Genomic DNA, 6,306 nt, shown 5'->3' with positions numbered 1-6,306 from the left:
TTTTTTTTTTTGCGATACACGGGACTTTCACTGTTGTGGCCTCTCCCGTTGCAGAGCACAGGCTCCGGGCGCGCAGGCTCAGCGGCCATGGCTCACAGGCCCAGCTGCTCCGCGGCACGTGGGATCTTCCTGGACGGGGGCATGAACCCGTGTCCCCTGCATCGGCAGGCGGACTCAACCATTGCGCCACCAGGGAAGCCCATAAGTAATAATTTTTAAAAATTGTAAGCAAATCCTGCTCAGTAGAATGTCTCAGACTAATTCTGCATTGTTTCTCTACGTTGCCAGCTTGGAACCAGGAGCAGCTCCCTTAATTTTCGGAGCCTGTGGCTTCACATTGAGCCTGGCAATCGCCTCATCCTTTTAGCTTCCCAGTTCCTGGAATCCATACATAGAAAGCCTCTGAGCAGATACAAACTACTATGTATAAAATAGATAAACAACAAGGTCCTAGTGTATAACACAGGGAACTATATTCAATATCTTGTAATAAACTATAATGGAAAAGAATATATATATGTGTGTGTGTGTATATATATATATATATATATGTATAACTGAATCACTTTACTGTACACCAGAAGCTAACACAACATTGTAAATCAACTACACTTTGATTTAAAAAAAAAAAAAAAGGCCTCTGATTTAGCACATTGCTAGGTGCTTGAGTGACTTTGTGATTAATCTTGTTGGGAAGCCATGCTAAGAAAACAAGGAAGGCGGAAGAAAGGAAACAGAAGCTAAGGGGGTCTTCTTACAATGAAAAAAAGTCCAGAGATTTAAAAATGAACTTACCAGAGACCCAGCTGTTTCCCCTCCATGCACAGGTTCCAATCTATAAATCTCCTTCCACGACCTGGCCTCCCAGTAGTGCCAGAAGACTGGAGCAGCCCAAGAGGTGAACTGTAGTGGACATCTGTCAACCTGGAGCCTGTCCTGAATCTAGGTCCCTTTTCTAAATGTTCTTTGATTACCTTTCAGGAATTACTTCTCCACTGAATGCGGTTTTAGTGAGCAGGCAAATCTAGGCGCTTGTCTCCCACCGTGGAATCTGGAGGGGAGAGAGCCTTCCAGTTCAGAACCAGTACAGGTAGGAGACAGGTCTGGGGCCCATACTGGGCCAGTTGAGAAAATCCTCCCTGGCTGTGGACGCATCAGGAGTGAAGATGGTTCTTCACAGTCACAATGAAGAAGAGTTGCTCTGGTTCCAACCCACTGATTCTATCTATGAGCCTGAACTTATAGTTTCCTGTTGATTTTGTGAGCCCTAATGTCTTTCCAATACATATTTCCTTTCTCCTAAATTAGCCATTTCATTCATTTTCTTAAATTACAAAAAAAAAAAATAGATGTTCATAGCAGATGAACAATACAATAACAGAAAATCAATACACTGAAAGTTGGAAGTTCTCTCCCTAGGAAAACCACTGTTATCATTTTGATATATATTCTTACAGACTTTTTTCTATGCATGTATATAAAGAGATGGACTAGATCTCCAGATAATTTGGTGTTATGGAAGAATGGAAGGGATTTTTATCAAAAAAGGGGTCATACTAAATATATCCTTTTTTTTTTTTTTTTTTTTTGCGGCACACGGGCCTCTCACTGTTGTGGCCTCTCCCGTTGCGGAGCACAGGCTCCGGACGCGCAGGCTCAGCGGCCATGGCTCACGGGCCCAGCCGCTCTGTGGCATGTGGGATCTTCCCGGACCGGGGCATGAACCCGTGTCCCCTGCATAGGCAGGCGGACTCTCAACCACTGCGCCACCAGGGAAGCCCTGCCTCCAACTTTTTAGTATTACAAATAATGATGCAATAAACACCCTTGTACTTACATAGCTTTGCACACATGTGCAAATATTTCTGTAGGTAGGGACTCCCTGGAAGTCATTTCTGGCGCAAAGGATATATACATTAACATTTTTTGTAATATTTACTGCCAAATTGCCTTTTGCGGCTGTATCCACTCCCCGACAACATAGGTAGTGCTCATCCTCCACACTTATGAATAGGTTTTTCATATTTATTTTTAGTAATTTGACAGATGAAATATCATCTTGGTTTTCCCCGATTGTTAGTATAGATGAACATCATTTTTCAAATATTTATTAATCAGTTTGCCTTTAGATTTTTTTGATTGATTTCTTCATATTATTAGGAATATGAACTTTTTATCAGTTGTATATTGCAATTGTTCTCTCTAAACTAGTGATTAGTCTTAATTTTGGTTTTGGTGTCTTTGGCTCTTACATATGTTCTTTATATAATTTCTATCACTTTTTTTCCTTGTGGCTTCTGGGTTCCTGATCATATTCAAGAAAGTTCTTCCTCAGAAATCTCTGGCATTCCTATACACTAATGATGAAAAATTGGAAAATGAAATCAAGAAAACACTCCCATTTACCACTGCAACAAAAAGAATAAAACATCTAGGAATAAACCTACCTAAGGAGACAAAAGACCTGTATGCAGAAAATTATAAGACACTGATGAAAGAAATCAAAGATGATACAAATAGATGGAGAGATATACCATGTTCTTGGATTGGAAGAATCAACATTGTGAAAATGACTATACTACCCAAAGCAATCTACAGATTCAATGCAAACCCTATCAAACTACCACTGGCATTTTTCACAGAACTAGAACAAAAAATTTCACAATTTGTATGGAAACACAAAAGACCCCGAATAGCCAAATCAATCTTGAGAACGAAAAACGGAGCTGGAGGAATCAGGCTCCCTGACTTCAGACTATACTACAAAGCTACAGTAATCAAGACAGTATGGTACTGGCACAAAAACAGAAAGATAGATCAATGGAACAGGATAGAAAGCCCAGAGATAAACCCACACACATATGGTCACCTTATCTTTGATAAAGGAGGCAGGAATGTACAGTGGAGAAAGGACAGCCTCTTCAATAAGTGGTGCTGGGAAAACTGGACAGGTACATGTAAAAGTACGAGATTAGATCACTCCCTAACACCATATACAAAAGTAAGTTCAAAATGGATTAAAAACCTAAATGTAAGGCCAGAAACTATCAAACTCTTAGAGGAAAACATAGGCAGAACACTCTATGACATAAATCACAGCAAGATCCTTTTTGACCCACCTCCTACAGAAATGGAAATAAAAACAACAATAAACAAATGGGACCTAATGAAACTTCAAAGCTTTTGCACAGCAAAGGAAACCATAAACAAGACCAAAAGACAACCCTCAGAATGGGAGAAAATATTTGCAAATGAAGCAACTGACAAAGGATTAATTTCCAAAATTTACAAGCAGCTCCTGCAGCTCAATAACAAAAAAATAAACAACCCAATCCAAAAGTGGGCAGAAGACCTAAATAGACATTTCTCCAAAGAAGATATACAGACTGCCAACAAACACATGAAAGAATGCTCAACATCACTAATCATTAGAGAAATGCAAATCAAAACTACAATGAGATATCACCTCACACCAGTCAGAATGGCCATCATCAAAAAATCTAGGAACAGGGGCTTCCCTGGTGGCGCAATGGTTGAGAGTCCACCTGCCTATGCAGGGGACGCAGGTTCGTGCCCCAGTCTGGGAAGATCCCACATGCTGCGGAGCTGCTGGACCCGTGAGCCATGGCCGCTGAGCCTGCGCGTCCGGAGCCTGTGCTCCGCAACGGGAGAGGCCACAAAGGTGAGAGGCCCGCGTACCGCGAAAAAAAAAAAATCTAGAAACAATAAATGCTGGAGAGGGTGTGGAGAAAAGGGAACACTCTTGCACTGCTGGTGGGAATGTGAATTGGTACAGTCACTATGGAGAACAGTATGGAGGTTCCTTAAAAAACTACAAATAGAACTACCATATGACCCAGCAATCCCACTACTGGGCATATACCCTGAGGAAACCATAATTCAAAAAGAGTCATGTACCAAAATGTTCATTGCAGCTCTATTTACAATAGCCCGGAGATGGAAACAACCTAAGTGTCCATCATCGGATGAATGGATAAAGAAGATGTGGCACATATATACAATGGAATATTACTCAGCCATAAAAAGAAACGAAATTGAACTATTTGTAATGAGGTGGATGGACCTAGAGTCTGTCATACAGAGTGAAGTAAGTCAGAAAGAGAAAGACAAATACTGTATGCTAACACATATATATGGAATTTAAGAAAAAAAAAAAATGTCATGGGCTTCCGTGGTGGCGCAGTGGTTGAGAGTCCGCCTGCCGATGCAGGGGACGTGGGTTCGTGCCCCGGTCCGGGAAGATCCCACATGCCGCGGAGCGGCTGGGCCCGTGAGCCATGGCCGCTGAGCCTGCGCGTCCGGAGCCTGTGCTCCGCAACGGGAGAGGCCACAACAGTGAGAGGCCCGCGTAACAAAAAAAAAAAAAAATGTCATGAAGAACCTAGGGTTGAGACAGGAATAAAGACACAGACCTGCTAGAAAATCGACTGCAGGATATGGGGGGGGGGGAAGGGTAAGCTGTGACAAAGTGAGAGAGTGGCATGGACATATATACACTACCAAACGTAAAATAGATAGCTAGTGGGAAGCAGCCGTATAGCACAAGGAGATCAGCTCAGTGCTGTGTGACCACCTAGAGGGGTGGGACAGGGAGGGTGGGAGGGAGGGAGACACAAGAGGGAAGAGATATGGGAACATATGTATATGTATAACTGATTCACTTTGTTATAAAGCAGAAACTAACACACCATTGTAAAGCAATTATACTCCAATAAAGATGTAAAAAAAAAAAAAAGTTCTTCCTGCCTCCCAACTATAAGTATACATAGTTACATACATTTTCTCCTAGAGGCAGCACAGTGCAGTGGTCCTCTGTAGAAGCAGAGTTTCTGGTGCTGGACTCCTTAGTTTCACATCCCAGTTCTGGCACGTATCAGTTGCATGACCCTTAATCTCTCTATGCCTTAGTTTTCTCATCAGTAAAATGGGGTTGTGGTGAGGATTAAGTTAGTGAGTACAGGTAAAGCATTTAGAATAGTGCCGAGCATATGGTAAATAATGTGTGTGCTATTATCTAGTTCCTTTACAGCCTTTTTTCACATTTAGATCTTTGGTATACCTTTTTTTGCATGATGATTTGAGTCTATTTTTTTCTCAGATGGATAGCCAGTTTTGTTAAATAGTCGATTTTCCCACTGATCTGAAATGCTACCTTTAGAATATGCTAAGGAACAGGCCATCCCTAGAAGTGCCCTAAGAGGTCTCAACCAGTACATAGCCACCTGTGATAACTACACTTGAAAGCAGGCTATTCAATTAGCACTTTGTGGACTCCTTGGGGACCTGTTAAAGACAGAAATTCTGAAGTTGAATTTAATAATGTTCAGAAACTAGGCCTCTCCCCTCTGAGCCCCACCCAAACGGGTTTGGAAGGCCAGGAAGGCCACCCCAGTTGCTCTGCTTAAAGAACAAGGCCGCTGAGGACTGTGTTCTTGGAAAAGCATATGCAATCTAAAAATGTATATACCACAAACTATTTTCTCCAAAATAATAATGATGAGAAAGAGAACTCAGTCATTCTGAACTTTATAGTAGGAGAATATACGGTATATGCATAAAGATGGGATATATTTAGCTGTGAAAGATGGCTGGAGTTAGTGGAGAGTTTCACAAGTGTAACAGGCTTATCTACATTAGATGACTATTGTGTAGGGGAGGCTGAGAACCAGAGATTCAACCTTAGCTTTTTCTTTAAGACTTAATCACAAACACATCAACTGTTTAAGGTGTGCTGCCATCTCCTGGCCAAACTTGTGTTGCAGTCAGATCACAAGCAGTTACAGCAAAAAGTGAAGCAGCTATGAGTATGATGTGGTAATCCAAAACAAAACAAACACGCACACCCTCTGGGAGAAGGCATGCTGCGTGCTGACTGACAGTCCCTGGTGGCTACAGATAGTGCTGCTCTGCTGGTAGAGGCCTATGATGGTGTCCATCAGGCACTGCCGAGCAAGCAAATCTGAAGAGCAGGCTGAGGCTAAAAAGAAAATTCACATATTCCAAATGCAGACAGGCCCATATATAGATTCCACGCCCAGATTCTCTCACAGTGTAATGAAGAGTACATAGGCTTGTGCACAAGTTCAGAATGTTGCAAGTTCGTGCTGAAAAGAGGCTGGCGGAAAGGGTGTGAACCCAGGAGAGGCTCTGAAAAATAAATTGCTATCACACCACTTTGCCCCCGTCTTGGCTCTCCTGCCTCCCATTCCCGGGCCTTACCCTCTGGTAGTGGTTATGTCAAGTGCCGAGAGACCGAGAGCAATCCATGGGGGAGAGTAACATGTT

Source organism: Pseudorca crassidens, chromosome 2 (assembly GCF_039906515.1).
Source record: "Pseudorca crassidens isolate mPseCra1 chromosome 2, mPseCra1.hap1, whole genome shotgun sequence".
In the NCBI taxonomy this organism is placed as follows: Eukaryota; Metazoa; Chordata; class Mammalia; order Artiodactyla; family Delphinidae; genus Pseudorca; species Pseudorca crassidens.
This window is presented reverse-complemented; position numbering follows the sequence as displayed.